We start from the raw sequence: 18,583 nt of genomic DNA on the forward strand, positions 1-18,583 counted from the left end.
TTGTGTATGGTGTAAGTTGGTGATCAAGTTTCATGTTTATGCATGCAGCTGCCCAGCTCTCCCAACACCATTTTTTTATTATTATGAAGTGTTTATTTCTATATCATTTGTTTTGCCAGAATGTGAATTTTTTTATTCCTATCTTTTCTTAAATTAATTTTATTTAGTTATTTTTCAAGTACAGTTTTTTGTCTATTTTTCCCTTCCCAGCATCCCCTGAACCTTACTCCCCACCTCCCTCCCATTTCCACCCCCCCTAGTTCTTGTCCCTGTGTCCTTCCTACTTGTTCCACCAAATCCCTCGCCCTTTTTCCCCTTAACTTCCCTTCCTTCTCCCCTCTGGTCACTATCCCCCTATTCTCTATTTCAGTGTCTTTGTTTTTTTTTTTTCTGCTTCCTTGTTTGTTTTGTTGTTTAGCTTCCTGTTAAAAGTGAGATCATATGGTATTTGTCTTTCAGCACCTGGCCTATTTCACTCAGCATAAAGCTTTCCAGTTCCATCCATGTTGTTGCAAAAGGTAGTAGCTCCTTCTTTCTCTCTGCAGCATAGAATTCCATTGTGTATATGTACCACTATTTTTTGATCCATTCATTTACTGATGGGAACTTAGGTTGCTTCCAACTCTTGGCTATGGTAAATTGTGCTGCTGTGAACATTGTGGTGCATAGGTTCTTTGATATTGATGTTTTAGGATTCTTAGGATATAATCCCAGCAGTGGAATTGCTGGGTCAAAAGGAAGGTCGATTTTCACTTTTCTGAGAAAATTCCATACTGTTTTCATAATGGTTGTACCAGTCTGCAATCCCACCAACAGTGAACTAAGGATCACTTTTCCCCACACCCTCTCCAACATTTGTTGTTTGTTGCTTTGTTTATGATAGCCATCCTGACTGGTGTAAAGTGGTATTTCATTGTGGTTTTAATTTGCATCTCTCTGATAGCTAACGATATTGAGCATCTCTTCAAGTATCTCTGAATGTTCTGTATGTCCTCCTTGGAGAAGTGTTTGTTCAAGTCCTTTTCCCATTTTTTAATTGGGTTGGGTGTCTTCTTAGAGTGGAGTCGTGTAAGTTCTTTGTATATTTTGGAGATTAAACCTTTGTCTGAGGTATCATTGGCAAATATGTTTTCCCATACAGTTGGTTGTCTTGCTAATTTAATACTGTTTTCTTTAGCCACGAAGAAGATTTTTATTTTGATGAGATCCCATTTGTTTATTCTTTCCTTTACATTCCTTGCTCTAGGGGACATATCAGTAAAAAAGTTGCTGTATGAAATATCTGAGATTTTCTTGCCAATGTTCTCCTCTAGGACTTTAATGGTGTCACGACTTACATTTAAGTCTGTTATCCACCTTGAATTTATTTTGGTGTATGGTGTAAGTCTGTGCTCAAGTTTTATTTTTTTGCACGTAGCTGTCCAGTTCTCCCAATACCATTTGTTGAAGAGGATATCTTTACTCCAATTTATGTTACTGACCCCTTTGTCAAATATTAATTGAGTGTAGAGAGTTGGGTTGATTTCTGGGCTCTCTGTTCTGTTCCATTGGTCTATGTGCCCGTTTTTCTGCCAGTACCAGGCTGTTTTGATTACAGTGGCCTTGTAATACAGTTTGATATCAGGTATTGTGATCCCCCCTACTTTGTTCTTCTTTCTCAGAAGAGCAGCTGCTATTCGGGCTCGTTTATGGTTCCATATAAATTTTCGAAGTGTTTGTTCTATGTCTGTGAAATATGCCATTGGTACTTTAATAGGTATTGCATTGAATCTGTATATTGCTTTGGGTAGTATGGACATTTTGATGATGTTAATTCTTCCAATCCATGAATAAGGTATATGTTTCCATTTGTTTGTGTCTTCCTTCATTTCGTTCTTCAGGGCTGTGTAGTTTTCTGCATACAGGTTTTTTAACTCCTTAGTTAGGTTTATTCCCAGATATTGTATTTTTCTTTTTGCTATATCGAATGGGATTTTTTTCCTTGATTTCTGCTTCTGCTGATTCATTGTTGCTATACAAAAATGCCTTTGATTTATGTATATTGACTTTGTAACCCGCTGTTTTGCCAAATTCATTAATTACTTTGAGCAGTTTTGGGGTAGAGTCTATAGGATTTTCCATGTACACTATCATGTCATCTGCAAATAGTGACAGTTTTGCTTCCTCCTTTCCTGTTTGGATGCCTTTTATTTCCTTTTGTTGCCTGATCGCTGTGGCCAAAACTTCTAATACTATATTGAATAGAAGTGGTGAAAGTGGATATCCTTGTGTTGTTCCTGATCTTAGTGGAAAAGCTTTTAGTTTTTGTCCATTGAGTATGATATTGGCTGTAGGTCTCTCATAAATGGCCTTTATTATATTGAAGAATGTTCCCTCTATTCCCATTTTGCTGAGTGTTTTTATCATAAATGGGTGTTGTACCTTATCGAAAGCTTTTTCTGCGTCTATTGATATGATCATGTGGTTTTTGTCTTTGCTTTTGTTTATGTGATGAATTACATTTACTGTTTTGCGAATGTTGAACCATCCTTGCATCCCTGGGATGAATCCCACTTGGTCAGGGTGTATAATCTTTGGATATATTGTTGGATGCGATTTGCTAATATTTTGTTGAGGATTTTAGCGTCTATGTTCATCAGCGATATTGGCCTGAAGTTTTCTTTCTTTGTTGTATCTCTATCTGGTTTTGGAATTAGGATGATGCTGGCTTCATAAAAGGAGTTAGGGAGTTTTCCATCCTTTTGGATTTTTGGAATAGTCTGTGAAGAATGGGCCTTAGCTCTTCCTTAAATGCTTTGTAGAATTCTCCTGTGAATCCATCTGGTCCAGGGCTTTTGTGTGATGGGAGTTTTTTGATTACTGCTTCAATTTCTTTTGCTGTTATTGGTCTATTCAGGTGTTCTACTTCTTTTTCATTGAGTTTTGGGAGATTATATTTTTCTAGAAATGTGTCCATTTCCCCTAAGTTCTCAAATTTCTTGGCATACAGTTCTTCATAGTAATTTCTTACAATCCTCTCTATTTCTGTGGTAGCGGTTGTAATCTCTCCTCTTTCATTTCTGATTGTGTTTATTTGTGTCCATTCCCTTCTTTTCTAGATGAGCCTACTTAAAGGCTTGTCTATTTTGTTTATTTTTTCAAACAACCAACTCCTGGATTCATTGATCTTTGGAATTGTACTTTTAGTCTCTACGTCATTTAGTTCTGCTCTGATCTTAGTTATTTCCTTCCTTCTACTTGCTTTGGGCTGTTTTTGTTGTTGTTCCTCGAGTTCTTGCAGGCATACAGTAAGGTCATTTGTTTGAAATGTTTCTGTTTTCTTTAGGTAGGCCTGTATTGCTATAAACTTCCCTCTCAGGACTGCCTTGGCTGTATCCCATAAGTTTTGGGTAGTTGTGAGATCATTTTCATTTGTTTCCAGAAACTTTTTGATTTCTTCCCTAATTTCATTCTTGACCCATTCATTGTTTAATAGCATACCGTTCAGTCTCCATGATTTTAGGTGTTTTGGGTTTTTTCCTTTGTGGTTGGTTTCCAGTTTCAGTCCCTTATGGTCAGAGAAAATGCTTGGTATGATTTCAATATTCTTGAGTTTGTTGAGGCTTGTCTTGTGCCCTATCATGTGGTCTATCTTTGAGAATATTCCATGTGCATTTGAAAAGAATTTGTATTTAGCTTTTTTGGGGTGAAGAGCTCTGTATATATCAGTTAGGTCCATTTCATCAAGGGTGTTGTTTAATGCCGCAATGTCTTTGTTGATATTTTGTTTGAAAGATCTGTCCATTGTGATAGTGGGGTGTTGAAATCCCCGACTATAATTGTGTTGCTGTCTATAATTTTCTTGAATTCCTCTAAGATTTTTTTATATATATTCGGGTGCTCCTATGTTGGGTGCATATATATTTATGATGTTAATGTCTTCTTGGTGGATTCTTCCCTTGAGTATTATGAAGTGACCTTCTGGGTCACTCTTTATGGCTCTTTTTTTGAAGTCTAGTTTGTCTGATATGAGAATTGCTACCCCAGCTTTTTTTTTTTCTTGTCCATTTGCTTGGAATATTTGTTTCCAGCCTTTGATTTTTAGTCTGTGATGGTCTTTTGTCCTGAGGTGGGTCTCTTGTAGGCAGCATATGTGTGGGTCATACTTTCTTATCCATGACGCTATTCTGTGTCTTTTGATTGGAGCATTTAATCCATTTACATTTAAGGTTATTATTGATAGGTACTTATTCATTGCCGTTTTTGTACCTGTGTTCCTGTCTGTCTGTCTCTTTTCCTTCATTTCCTTAAAGCAGACCTTTTAGTATTTCTTGTAGAGCTGGCTTGGTGGCAGCAAATTGCTTTAGACTTCTTTTGTCTTGGAAGCTCTTTATTTGGCCTTCTATCTTGATTGAGAGCCTTGCTGGGTAAAGTAGCCTTGGTTGTAGGCCTCTGGTTCTCATTACTTGGAATATTTCTTGCCAATCTCTTCTTGCTTGGAGTGTTTCCATTGAGAAGTCAGTGTCTAACCTTATTGCGACACCCTTGTATGTTATTTCTTTTTTCTCCCTTGCTGCCTTTAAGATTCTCTCTTTGTCTTGGAAGTTTGCCAATTTAATGATGATGTATCTTGAAGTGGGCCTGTTTGGGTTCCTCTTGAATGGGACTCTGTGAGATTCCTGGACTTGTGTGACTTTTTCTTTTGTCAGATTAGGGAAATTTTCTCTCTTTACTCTTTCAAATATGTTTTCTATCACTTGTTCTTCTTCTTCTCCTTCTGGTATTCCTATTATTCGAATATTTTTACGTTTCATATTGTCTTGCATTGCTCTTAATCTCTCTTCATTCTTTCTGAGCCTCTTTTCCCTTTCCTGTTCTTTCTGTGAGATGCTTTCTACTTTGTCCTCCAATTCACTAATCCGATCTTCTGTTTCATCCACCTATTTTTAATGCTTTCCACTGTGTTTTTTAATTCAGAAATTGTATTCTTCATTTCCTCTTGGCCCTTGCTAATAATTTCCATTTCCTTTTTCATATTGATATAGTTCACAGTGAGATCATTGTAGCTTCCCTGTAGTTTCTGGTAGCTGATTGTGAGCTCTTTGAACTTCCTGATCACCAGTGCTTTGAATTCAGTATCTGATAGTTGACTTGCCTCTGTTTCATCTAACATTCTTTCTGAGGATTCCTCCTTTCCTTTCATTTGGGGATTGTTTCTTTGTCTTCCCATTGTTTTTGAGACTCTTGTTAGCCTCAGCTTCTTAGATTAGTCTGTTTTGACACCCTAGATTTATGGTATGAACTTTTGTGGTGGAATGCCTGTGAATTTCAATGGTGCAGCCTCTTTTGGTTATCCTGTTGTTCTCTGCTTCCACCTACTCAAATATGCAGCAACTTGTGGCTTCTCTCCTGCAACAATGTGCAATTTGTCTCTCTGACTCTACTATTGGGAGGCCTCTTCTATGGGTCCAGCTCTGGTCTTTTCATATTTTCAAGTTGATTGTGACTCTTGTGGGTAAAAGAAAGAAATGATAAGGAAAGAAATAAAAGGAAGAAAGAAAAAAATGGTAGGGCAATGGAAGAAAGAGCAATAAGTTTAGAGAGAAAAGAAAAAGAAATAAAACAGAAAATCCGGGAAAAGAGGACAAAAGTATGGAAAGATGAAACAGTAATAAAGTTTAAAAGAAATAACAGATTACTTTAAAAAAGCAAAAAGATAAAGAAAAGGAATGGAGAAGGAAGAAAGGTAAATAAAAAAAAGAAAGAATAAAAATAAAATAAAGTAAAAAAACGCACAAACAAAAATAATCTCTCAAAAACAACCTCAGAAAAGGAATGTCACTTGTTGACTTCAAACTAGCAGAACCGGTTTTTCTGGTTGCAGTTGGCTGAGGGTCGATTGTTGTGATTTTTTCAGCCAGCCCCTCTCAGGATCCAGACACTTGGCGCCTCTCCCCCAGCTCCCTACAATGGGGAGCTAGGACTTTCTCGCAGCTCTCCCCTCCCAGGGGTTACTGCCATAGTCTGGTTTGCTGTGTTTGCAGGCACCTGCACCGGCCTAGTTGCCTGGTTCCCTCAGGATTGAGCACAGGCCTGCCCCCGTTCAGTTGGGAGGCCCCAGTCCCTCTGCCCAGTCCTGGGCTAGCTGCCGGCTGCTGTGTCTACTGGATTCAGAGCCCCAGGCTGCACCTCTGAGTTCTCCTGGGCTGGCAACCACAGAGTCTTTGACTGGGGCCCTTTGTCCTCCGCACCCTCTCTGTAAACTCTATCAAACAAGTCTCTCCTGGCCCCCCACCTTGCTTGGCCAGAAAGGGAGGGGGTTGAGGGTTTCAGCTCTTTTCCCAGGACCCCTCAGCGTCCCAGGCTTCCAGATAGTCTGAGGGGGGTAGACTGGAAGCCGGGAGCCGATCTGAGGACTGGGCGCAGACCTAGAAACTCTGTGTGCTCGTCATGGCATGCTGCGTGGTGTGTATTTCTTCTGTTCCCTTGTTTGTCTAGGTCCCCTGGCCAACCTCTGGCAAAAAAAAAAAAAAAAAAAACCCTATGGATCGAGCAGTACCACGCCGGGTGCTGGACCCAGAACTGTGTGCAGGCTGAAATCTCCTCTGCTCCCCTCTGGTTGGGTCTCTTGGCAGGTCCGGGCCCAAAAATCCTAGGGAGGGAGCTTTCTGGGTGCTGACCGTTGGCCTAGGCGCCCTCAGGCACTTGCCCAGACACATTGCGTGTGGAGCGACTAGTTTCCCAAATTGCGCGCAGGCTGAAATTTCTTCCACACCTCTTTGCCTGGGCTACTCGGCCTGCCTGGCAGAAAAATTCCAGGGAGGGAGCCGTCCGGGCGCTGAACTCTGTCCCAGGCGCCTTTAGGCACTCTCCCAGACACAGTTCCCACCAGGCGCTGAACCTCCGAGCTATGCACAGAGTGAAATCACCTCTGCTCCCCTTTGGTTGGGCCACTTGGCAGGTCCCAGGCCCAAAAATGCTAGGGAGGGAGCAGTCCGGGCGCTGAAGGCTGTCCCAGGAGCCGTTGGGCGCCACAGGGCGCTGGTTCCCCTGCCCTGCACAGGCTGTTTCTCCCTGCTCCGTCCCAGAGACTACTGTACCGCTGCTGTCTCCCTACCGTCTGGTTCCTCCATGACCGATGAGGTTTCTGGTCTCTTATTTTCATATATGCTTGGCAACTGCTGGCTTGCTGGCCTCACCTCCTCCGATCAGATAGATTTCTGTCTCTATTGTACTAGGAACTGCTATCTACTCCGTCCTAGTCCACCGCCATCTTGAAACCAGAATCAATATCTTTCTTGAAGTCCTCTAAGATTTTCTTGATATATTTGGGTGCCCCTATGTTTGGTGCATATATGTTTACAATGTTAATGTCTTTTTGTAGAGCTGGTTTGGTGGAGGCGTATTCTTTTAGGCTTCTTTTGTCTTGGAAGCTCTTTAATGGCCATCTATCTTGATTGAGAGCCTTGCTGGGTAAAGTAGCCTTGGTTGTAGGCCTCTGGTTCTCATTACTTGGGATATTTCTTGCCATTCTCTTCTTGCTTGAAGTGTTTCCATTGAGAAGTCAGTACCTAACCTTATTGGGGCTCCCTTGTATGTTATTTCTTTTTTCTCCCTTGCTGCCTTTAAGATTCTCTCTTTGTCTTGGAATTTTGCCATTTTGATGATGATAGTGTGTCTTGAAGTGGGCCTCCTTGTTTTTCTCTTGATTGGGAATCTCAGTGATTTCTGGATTTGTGTGACTTTTTCTCTTATCAAATTAGGGAAATTTTCTCTTATTACTTGTTCAAATACGTTTTCTATTCCTTGTTCTTCTTCTTCTCCTGCTGGTATTCCTATTATTCGGATATTATTACGTTTCATATTGTCTTGCATTTCTCTTAATCCCTTTTCATTCTTTCTGAGCCTCTTTTCATTTTCTTGCTCTTTCTGTGAGATCCTTTCTACCTTGTCTTCCAACTCACTAATCCTATCCTCCGCTTCATCTATCCTACTTTTGAAACTTTCTACTGTGTTCTTCAATTCGGAAATTGTATTCTTCATTTCCTCCTGTCTCTTGCTGATAGTTTCCATTTCCTTTTTCATGTTGCTGTAGTTTGCAGAGAGATCATTGTAGTTCCCCTGTAGTTTCTGGTATTTCACTGTGAGGTCTTTGAAGTTCGTAATGACCATTGCTTTGAATTCACTATCTGATAGTTGATTAGCCTCTATTTCATCTAACATTCTTTCTTAAGTTTCTGCTTCTTTTTTCATTTGGGGATTGTTTTTTGGCTTCCCATTGTTTGAGACTCTTCTTGTTAGTCTCCGCTTCTAAAATTGATCTGTTCTGAAACCCTGGTTTTATGGTGTGAACTTCTGTGGTATTATCCTTGTGAAGTTCAGAGGTGCAGACTCCTTGAAGTTTCTTGATGTTCTTCGTCTCCACCTACTCTCACGCTGGTCCTCGCGCTGGTCCCTGCGTTGGTCGCCTACCAGTGCTGAATGTCCTGGCTCTAGTAGCCGCCTTCCCAAGCACCCAGGCCCGTTACTATGGCAGCGGCACAGAGTTTGGGAATGTCCCGGCTCCTGTATCTGGCTCCTCTGCCGCCCAGGGCTGTCACAGGGGTTTGGAGTGTCCGGTTTCCGTACCTGACACCCCGTCGTCTAGTCCTGTCTCTATGGGCAGTGGCACAGAGGCTTAGAATATCCCAACTCCCGTACCTGATTCCCCAGTGTCCAGTCCTGTCGCTATGGGAGCAGCACAGGGGCTGAGAATGCCTCAGCTGTGTAGCTGACTCCTCTGCCTCCCAGGACCATCACAGGGGTTTGGAGTGTACTGGCTCCCGTACCTCACTCCCCGGCATCCAGTCCCGTCCCTATGGCAGCGGCACCGGGGCTGAGAATGTTTCACTCCTGTAGCTGGCTCCTCTGCCGCCCAGGGCTGTCACAGGGGTTGGAGTGTCCCAGCTCCCGTACCTGACTCCCCGGCGTCCAGTCCTGTCCCGTCACTATGGCAGAGGCACAGGGGCTGAGAACGTCCTGGCTCCCATAGCTGGCTCCTCAGGGCCAGGCCTGTCTCTATGGGGCGTCACAGGGGCCTTTGGTGTCCCAGCTTCTGCAACTGACCCTTCCGTTGCCCAGGCCAGTAGCTATGGCATCGGCACAGGGGCCGAGAATTTCCCAGCTCCGGTTCCTGACTCCTCTGTCGCCCAGGACCATCACAGGGGCTTGGAGTGTCTGGCTACCGTACCTGAGTCCTTGGCTCCCAGACCTGTTGCTCTGGCGGCAGCACAAGGTCGCGTGAGACCCAGCTCCAGTAGCTGACTCTGCCGCCATCTGGTGTTTCAGCGTGGGTCACAATCTCTGGCCTTTTAATTTCATAAATGCTGGGTAACCGATGGTTTATTGTGCTGTTTTTCTATAGATCTGCCAGGATTTTCACCCATGAGTACAGGAGCTAGCATCAGCTCCATCTTACTCCGTCGCCGTCTTCCCAGCATCCCTCCCAACACCATTTTTTGAAGAGGTTATTTTTGCTCCATTTTATGCTGCTGTCCCCTTTGTTGAATATTAATTGATCATAGAAAATTGGGTTTATTTCTGGGCTCTCTATTCTGTTCCATGGGTCCATGTGTCTGTTCTTGTGCCATTACCAGGCTGGTTTGATTACAGTGGCCTTGTAATATACTTTGATATCACGTATTGTGATCCTTCCTACTTTGTTCTCCTTTCTCAAAATTGTTGTAACTATTCTGGGTTGTTTATAGTTCCATATAAATTTTTGAAATGTTTGTTCTATGTCTGTGAAATATGACATTTGTACTTTAGTAGGTATTGCTTTGAATCTATAAATTGTTTTTTGTAGTATGGACTTTTTGATGATGTTAATTATTCCAATCCTTGAACACAGTATACATTTCCATTTTTTTGTGTCTTCCTTAATTCCTTTCTTCAGTGTTGTGTAAATTTCTGAGTACAGTCTTTTACCCTCTTGGTTACGTTTATTCCTAAGGGGTTTGTTTTTTTCTTTTTCTACAGTAAATGGGTTATTTCTCCTAATTTCTGTTTCTGATATTTCATTGTTGGTATACAAAAATGCCTTTAATTTCTGAATATTGCCTTTGTATCCTGCTGTTTTGCCAAATTCATTTATTATGTTGAGCAGTTTTTAGGTTGTGTGTATAGGATTTTCTATGTATACTATCATGTCGTCTGCAAACAATGACGGTTTTGTTTCCTCCTTTCCAATTTGAATGCCTTTTATTTTATTTTCTTCTCTGATTGCTGTGGCTAGGACTTCCACTACTATGTTGAATAGAAGTGGTGAAAGTGGACAACCTCATTTTGTTCCTGATCTTATTGTGAATGTTTTTAGTTTTTGCCCAATGAGTATGATGTTAGCTGTACTTTTCTTGTATGTGGCTTTTATTATTTTGAGGTATGCTCCCTCTACTCCCAGTTGGCTGAGGGTTTTTTATCAGAAATGGGTGCTGTACCTTATCAAATGACTTTTTCTGCATCTATTGATATGATCATGTGAGTTTTGCTTTTCTTTTATAAACATTATTATTACCTTTATTGATTTGAGAATATCGTCTCATCCTTGCATCTCTGGGATGAATCACACTTGGTCATGGTGTATGATCTTTTTAATGTATTTCTAGATCCTGTATGGCTATGTTTTGTTAAGGAATTAGGATGTATGTTCATTAGTGATATTGGCCTGAATTTTTTTCCTTTTTTGTGTCTTACAACCTATTTTTGACAGCAATTTTTAGTTCACTCAAAATAAAAGTTATTGTTGATATGGTTGGACCTATGTTTGCCTTTTTAATTTTTGTATTCCATATAGCTCAGGATTTTTGTTCCTCTTTTTATTCTTTACTGTCTTCATTTTCATTAAGTGAATAGTTTCTAGGGTAACATTTTTTAAAATATTTTGTTTATTTATCTTTAAAGGGGGAGGGAAAGAGAGAGGGAGAGAAACATCAATGTATGGTTGCCTTTCGTGCATCCCCTGCTGGGAACTGGCCTGCAAGGAACTGGTCTGCAACCCAGGCATGTGCCCTGGCTGGGAATCGAACCGCAATTGTCTTGTTCGCAGGCCTGTGCTCAATCCACTGAGCTACACCAGCCAGGGCCTAGGGTAACATTTTAATTTTTAAAATAATTTTAAGTAAAATTTGAGTCATTTTATTAGTGGCTGTTATACGGCTTATAGTGTTTAACTTAATTTTTCATAATTTAATTCAGATTTGTACTTATTTTATTCCAATGTGATATATGAACTTTCCTCCAATATTACTCTATTCCCTCCTTCTCCCTTTTTACTGTGTTAATGTCATACATATTACATCTATTTAAGTAATCTTCCCCAAAACATATAGTTATAATTATTGATTAACATAATTTTATATATATTTTTAAGTGCTAGGAAGATAAAAAAAACAAATGTATATTTTAAAGTTTTTGTGTATAGCTTCCTGTTTATCATTTTTTGTTTTCTTCATTTCTTCCTGTGGACTCACATTATCATGTGTTGTTATTTCTTTATTCCAATATACTTATGGTCTCCTCTTCCTCTTTAGTGTTGTTTATCAAATTGCCATTCTAAACAACATTTCTATTTTTTACAGTTTCCACAATTTTAGTTTATAACTACTGTTTTATGTAATTGATTTTTTTAAAAGATTTTTTAATTTATTTATCTTTAGAGGGGAAAGGAAGGAGAGAGGGAGAGAAACATCAATGTATGGTTGCCTTTCGTGTGTCCCCTGCTGGGAACTGGCCTGCAGGGATCCAGCCTGCAACCCAGGCATGTGCCCTGACTGGGAATCGAACCGCGATTGTGTGGTTCACAGGCCCGTGCTCAATCCACTGAGCTACACCAGCCAGGGCTGTAATTGATTTTTAAATGTTGCTTAAGAGAAGAAATAAAAAGAAACATGAAATTTTACTCTCTTATATTTTCTACACAATTACTTATCATGACATTCTTTTTCCCCATGTAGATTTTAATAACTGTGTGCTGTTACTTGCTCTCAGCCCCAAATAATTTCTTTTAATGTTCCTTGTAGTACAGGCTTGACAGCAATAAATTTTCTTGGTGTTTGTTTGCTATGAACTAAACTGTGTAGTCCTAAAATTCATATATTGAAGCTCTAACCCCCTAAATATTATGGTTTTTGGAAGTGGGAGTTTTGAAAGCAACTAGCTTTTGATGAAGTCATGAAGATGGTTTTTCTTGAAAGTATTTGTGCTTTATAATGAGGGAGATAGAGCAATCAGCTCTAATATCTCAGGAACATAGAAGAAATGAGAGTTTATAGTAAACTGCCAAGTCCATTAGAATAGGTCTTCCACAACACTATGCTATGTGGGAAAGAAGGACTGCACACTTCACCACCTGCCTTATCCATTCATTTCCTGTGTAGCAAGAGTTGTGGATAGGGTAATGGGTGCTTCTTGGCTGTTCCCATCCAATAGACAGATACTATCTGTGGAACAAAATTGAGAAAAATATAATATCCTAATGTTAACCAGCTTCTGAAATAACTGAGAATAGTTTTTTCATTCCAGTGATCTTGGGAAATGGGAATTTTTTGTTCAGCTAACAATCCTGCTAAAACAGCTTTTCACAGTGCAGAGTTTTGGGGCAAGGGTGTAGTCTTTAGCTTGAAGGCCATGGCCTACCACTCATCAAGTTTCCATAGAAATTACTTTTTTTCTATTTTTTTATTGTTGTTCAAATACAGTTGTCCCCATTTTACTCACATTACTTTCCCCTACCTTACCCACTCCCACCTCCCACATTCAATCTCCCCCCTCCCAGTTGTCTTTATCCATGGGTCCTTTATACATGTTCCTTTATGACCCTTCCCTTTCTTTGCCCCATTACCCTCCTACCCTTTCCCCTCTAGTCAATTGCAGTTTGTTCTTTATTTCCATGTAGACATTTCTTTTTTTTAATTAATTTTATTTAGTTATTTTTCAAGTACAGTTTTTTTGTCTATTTTTCCCATCCCAGCCTCCCCCGCCCCTTGCTCCCCACCTCCCTCCCATTTCCACCCCGCCTTAGTTCTCGTCCCTGTGTCCTTCCTATTTGTTCCTCCAAATCCCTCCCCCTTTTTCCCCTTAACTTCCCTTCCTTCTCCCCTCTGGTCACTATCCCCTTGTTCTCTATTTCAGTGTCTTTGTTTTTTTTTTTTCTGCTTGCTTGTTTGTTTTGTTGATTAGCTTCCTGTTAAAAGTGAGATCATATGGTATTTGCAACTCACTGTAGGCCATTTACTCAAGTTCCAGATATTCTGAAAGTTTCTGTTTGCTAATTTTGATCAGTCGAAGAGATACATCCTTGGGAAGAAGTTTCCCTGAGCTCTTAACACTGCTACACTTCCAGAAGTCTATAAAGGGCTTTGACAGCAAAAATAAATGAGAAACACAAGAATAACTTTGATATAGATCTTTAACACACACACACACACATGCATTCACACACATTTCCAAAGTCAAATCAGTCTGAAAAATTCTGGGTTTAAAAAATTATAGAGCTTTTAAAAAACTATAGGTAACTTCAGTTTTAATATGTTAATTTGTAATAGTAAATCTCCAAAATGATCATACAATATGCATCTTGTCCCAAATTTATGTGACTAAATTATTTTGTGTGTTTTTTTTGTTTTCATTGAATGCTTTCATTGAATGCTTTTCAAGATTTGTATTGTTGAGAATACCATTTAGAAAACACTGATTTAGTATAGTACCTTTTATGTTTTATTTTAAATTATCTTCATTGCATTTTTCTATTACTATTTATCATCCTTATAACCCCTACCCCTGCAATCACTATGCTGCTGTACATGTCCATAAGCCCTTTTATCTTTTTGCATGATACTTCCACCCCCCCAAAGCCCCATCCAAAACTGTCTGCCTGTACTCTATCTATGAGTTTGTCTCTACTTTGCTTGCTAGATCTGTTTGTTCACTAGATTCCACATATGAGGACCTGGAGAACATTATGCTAAATGAAATAAGCCAGTCAGAGAAAGACAAATCATATAGTAGTGTAGAACCCTCTCAACTGAGAGATTCACTTGGCTCTTTTTGATACCAAGTTGCCAGTTTAACCTGGGAACTATGGCATTTTCTACAGAGCATGCCATCGCCTAACTCTTTCTGTATAGAGTATGTATACAATAAAATCTGTGGTTTCTCAGGATGTTGCTAACATGTGAGCTATGAAAAAAATTTATAGAGAAACTTAAATGTGCCAATATGGATTTCAAAGTGTCAAATACTAAAAATACACAGCCATAACTGAGCCTCAGATCTCATTGTTGAATAAAAAGGCCTATTGATTTTATTCTGGTGTATGATGTAATTTAGTGGTCTAGTTTCATTTTTTTTTTGCATGTACAAGTCCAATTCTCCCAAAGTCCTTCATTGAAAAGACAGTTTTTACTTTATTCTATGCTCATGCTGCCTTTGCCAAATATTGATTGACCATAGAGACATGGATTTATTTCTGGGCTCTGCCTTCTATTCCACTGATTTACGTGTCTATTCTTATGCCAGTACCACATTGTCTTGATTACAGTGGTTTTGTAGGGTAGTTTAATGTCAGATATTGGCATTCCTCCAACTTTGTTCTTCTTTCTCATGATTGCTGAGGCTATCCACGGTCTTTTTTGGTCCTATATAAATTTTTAAAATATTTGTTCTAGATCTGTGTAATATTCCATTGACATTTTAATAAAAACTGTGTTAACTCTGTAGATTGCTTTGGGTAGTATGCACATTTTAATTATGTTAATGCTTCCAATCCATGAACATGGTATATGCTTCCATTTATTTGTATCTTCCACATTTCTCTCTTCAGTGTTCTATAGTTTTCTGAGTATAGGTCTTCCACATCATTGCTTAAATTTTTTATTACGTACTTTAGTTTTCTTGTTGCTAAGGTAATGGAAATTTTTTCTTGGATTATTTTTCTGATAATTTGTTGTTGATATATATGAATGTCATTGATATCTGAATGTTGACTTTCTATCCATCTGCCAAATTAACTTATTAGGTCAAATAATTTTTGGGTGGAGAGTATAGTGTTTTCTATGTACACTATCATGTTTTCTTCAAATAATGACATTTTTACTTCTTTCTTTTCAATTTGGATGCCTTTTAACTGTTTTTTTTTTCTTGTCTATTTACTGTGGCTAGAACTTCCAGTACTATGTTGAATAATAGTGCTGAAAGTTGAAATTCTTGTCTTGTTCCTGATATTAAAGGAAGTGCTTTTAGTTTTTGCCCATTGTTTATGATGTTGGCGGTCAGTTTCTTATATATGGCCTTTATTATGTTGAGGTATGCTCCTTCTATTCTCATTTTGCTTAGTGTTTTTATCATAAGTGGGTAGTGAATTTTGTCAAATGTTTTTTCAGCATCCATAAACGACTTAAACATAAGTCATGATACCATAAAGATCCCAGCAGAAATCATACGCATTAAAATTTCAGGCATTCTATGTCACAATATTTTGCTAATATGTCTCCTAGAGCAAGGGAAATAAAGGAAAGTATAAACAAATGCAACTACATCAAATTAAAAAGCTTCTACATGGCCAAAGAAAAAATCACCAAAATGAAAAGGGAACCACTCTATGGGAAAACTTGTTTGTCAGTGATACCTAGATAAGGGTTTGATCTCCAAAATATTAACACAACTTATACAACTAAACATCAAGAAGGCAGACAACCCAATGAAAACATGGGCAAAGGACCTGAATAGACACTTCTCTGAGGAGGATGTATAGATGCCCCATAGGCATGTGAAAAAATAATCAGCATCACTAGCCATCAGAAAGAAGCAAATTAAAGCCACAATGAGATATCATTTCACACTGGTCATAATGGCTGTCATTAATAAATCAACAAACAACAAATGTTGGACAGGATGTAGAGAAAAGAGGACGCTAGTGCACTGTTGGTTGGAATGTAGACTGGTATGACCACTGTGGAAAACAATATCGAGTTTTCAAAAAAAATGAAAAATGGAACTGCCTTATGACCCAGTGATTTCACTGCTGGGAATAAACTGTAAGGATCGTGAAACAGCAATTCAAAAAATCTTATGTACCCCTATGTTCATTGCAGTGCTATTGACAATAGCTAAGTGTTGGAAACAGATCAAGTGCCCACCAGTAGATGATTGGATTAAAAAATTGTGATACATGCATGCTATAGAATACTATGTACCACAAAAATAGAAGGAAGTTCTACATTTTGCAATAGTTTGGAGACTATTTTTTTCTCAATAATTTTATTTAGTTGTTTTTCAAGTACAGTTTTTTGTCTCTTTCTCCCATCTCAGCCCCTCCACCCCGTGCTCCCCACCTCCCTCCCATTTCCACCCCCCTTAGTTCTTGTCCCTGTGTCCTTCATATTTGTTCCTCCAAATCCCTCCCCTTTTCCCCCCTTAAATTCCCTTCCCTCTCCCCTCTGGTCATTGGCCCCTTGTTCTCTATTTCAGTGTCTTTGTTTTTTTTTTTTTTTTCTGCTAGCTTGTTTGTTTTGTTGTTTAGCTCCCTGTTAAAGGTGAGATCATATGGTATTTGTCTTTCAACACCTGGCCTGTTTCACTCTGCATAAAGCTTTCCAGTTCCATCCATGCTGTTGCAAAGGGTAGTAGCTCCTTCTTTCTCTCTGCAGCATAGAATTCCATTGTTTATATGTACCACAATTTTTTAATTGTTTTTTTAATTTATTTTTTATTTAGTTATTTTTCAAGTACAGTTTTTTGTCTATTTTTCCCACCCCGGCCTCCCCCGCCCCTTGCTCCCCACCTCCCTCCCACTTCCATCCCCCTTAGTTCTCGTCCCTGTGTCCTTCCTATTTGTTCTTCCAAATCCCTCCCCCTTTTTCCCCTTAACTTCCCTTCCTTCTCCCCTCTGGTCACTATCCCCTTGTTCTCTACTTCAGTGTCTTTGTTTTTTTCTTTTTTCTGCTTGCTTGTTTGTTTTGTTGTTTAGCTTCCTGTTAAAGGTGAGATCATATGGTATTTGTCTTTCAACACCTGGCCTATTTCACTCAGCACAATGCTTTCCAGTGCCATCCATGTTGTTGCAAAAGGTAGTAGCTCCTTCTTTCTCTCTGCAGCATAGAATTCCATTGTGTATATGTACCACAGTTTTTTGATCCATTCATTTACTGATGGGCACCTAGGTTGCGTCCAACTCTTGGCTGTTGTAATTGTGCTGCTATGAACATTGGGGTGCATAGGTTCTTTGAAATCGGTGTTTTAGGGTTCTTAGGATATAATCCTAGCAGTGGAATTGCTGGGTCAAAAGGAAGGTCAATTTTTATTTTTCTGAGAAAATTCCATACTGTTTTCCATAATGGTCGTACCAGTCTGCAATCCCACCAACAGTGAACTAAGGACCCCTATTCCCCACACCCTCTCCAACATTTGTTTTTTGTTGCTTTGTTTATGATAGCCATCCTGACTGGTGTAAAGTGGTATCTCATTGTTGTTTTAATTTGCATCTCTCTGATAGCTAATGACATTGAGCATCTCTTCATGTATCTCTGGATATTCTGTATGTCCTCCTTGGAGAAGTGTCTGTTCAAGTCCTTTTCCCATTTTTTAATTGGGTTAGATGTCTTTTTAGAGTGGAGTCGTGTAAGTTCTTTGTATATTTTGGAGATTAAACCTTTGTCTGAGGTATCATTGGCAAATATGTTTTCCCATGCAGTTGGTTGTCTTTTTAATTTAATACTGTTTCTTATTCTAAATGTAATAAGCTGGTTGGCAAATGACAAATACCATACGACATACCTCACTTATAACTGGACTCTAATAAACAAAATAAACTAATGTGAAAAATTTAACCAGAGATATGGAATGCGGAACAGATTAATAGCTGTGGGAAGGGAGGAGAGGAGCAGGAATGGTGGAAGGAAGGGGAAGGGACTAGTCAAAGAATATATATTAATAACTCATGGACATGTACAGCAGAAAGGGAATTGGCTGTGGGCAAATAGGGTGGGCTGGGTGGAGGGGAGAAGAATGAGAAAGAAAAAGAAATTGAGACAATTGTAATAGAGTAAACAATAAAACTTATTTTAAATAAAATAAATAAAACTAAAAAAGGGGACTTCCGCCAAGATGGAAGCATGGGTGGAGACGCTGTGCTTCCTCACACAACCAAGTTTAGAGACAACTAAATAATAGCAATAGAAAACACAGCCAGAACACAGAAAATTGAACTTTTCGGAAGTCTGATAACAACAAATTCTTCAGCCTGACCAGTAAGAGGGGCGAAATCAGCAGCTGGCAGAGCGGAGTAGCACAGGAAAAGTCTGTCAGACATACTCAGGGGCGCGGAATCCAGGCCCAGGGTTGGACCTGGTGGGCACCTCAGGAAGCAATCACGGGGAAACAGCCAGGGAGCAGGGCTGCGGGTAGACTGTGGTCGCCCATTCGTGTGTGGATAGATAAACAAGGGAGGGGGCGATTGGACCAGAGCTAGCAGCCCCAGCCTCAATCGGCAGCGGAGGGCGCTGCTATTTCCTGCTCTAACCCCGCCTCCACATACAGCCTCATAATCCAGCGACCTAAGTGGCCCTGCCCC

The sequence above is a fragment of the Artibeus jamaicensis genome, unplaced genomic scaffold (genome assembly GCF_021234435.1).
Source record: "Artibeus jamaicensis isolate MK-2021 breed Jamaican fruit bat unplaced genomic scaffold, CSHL_Jam_final contig_240, whole genome shotgun sequence".
Lineage (NCBI taxonomy): Eukaryota > Metazoa > Chordata > Mammalia > Chiroptera > Phyllostomidae > Artibeus > Artibeus jamaicensis.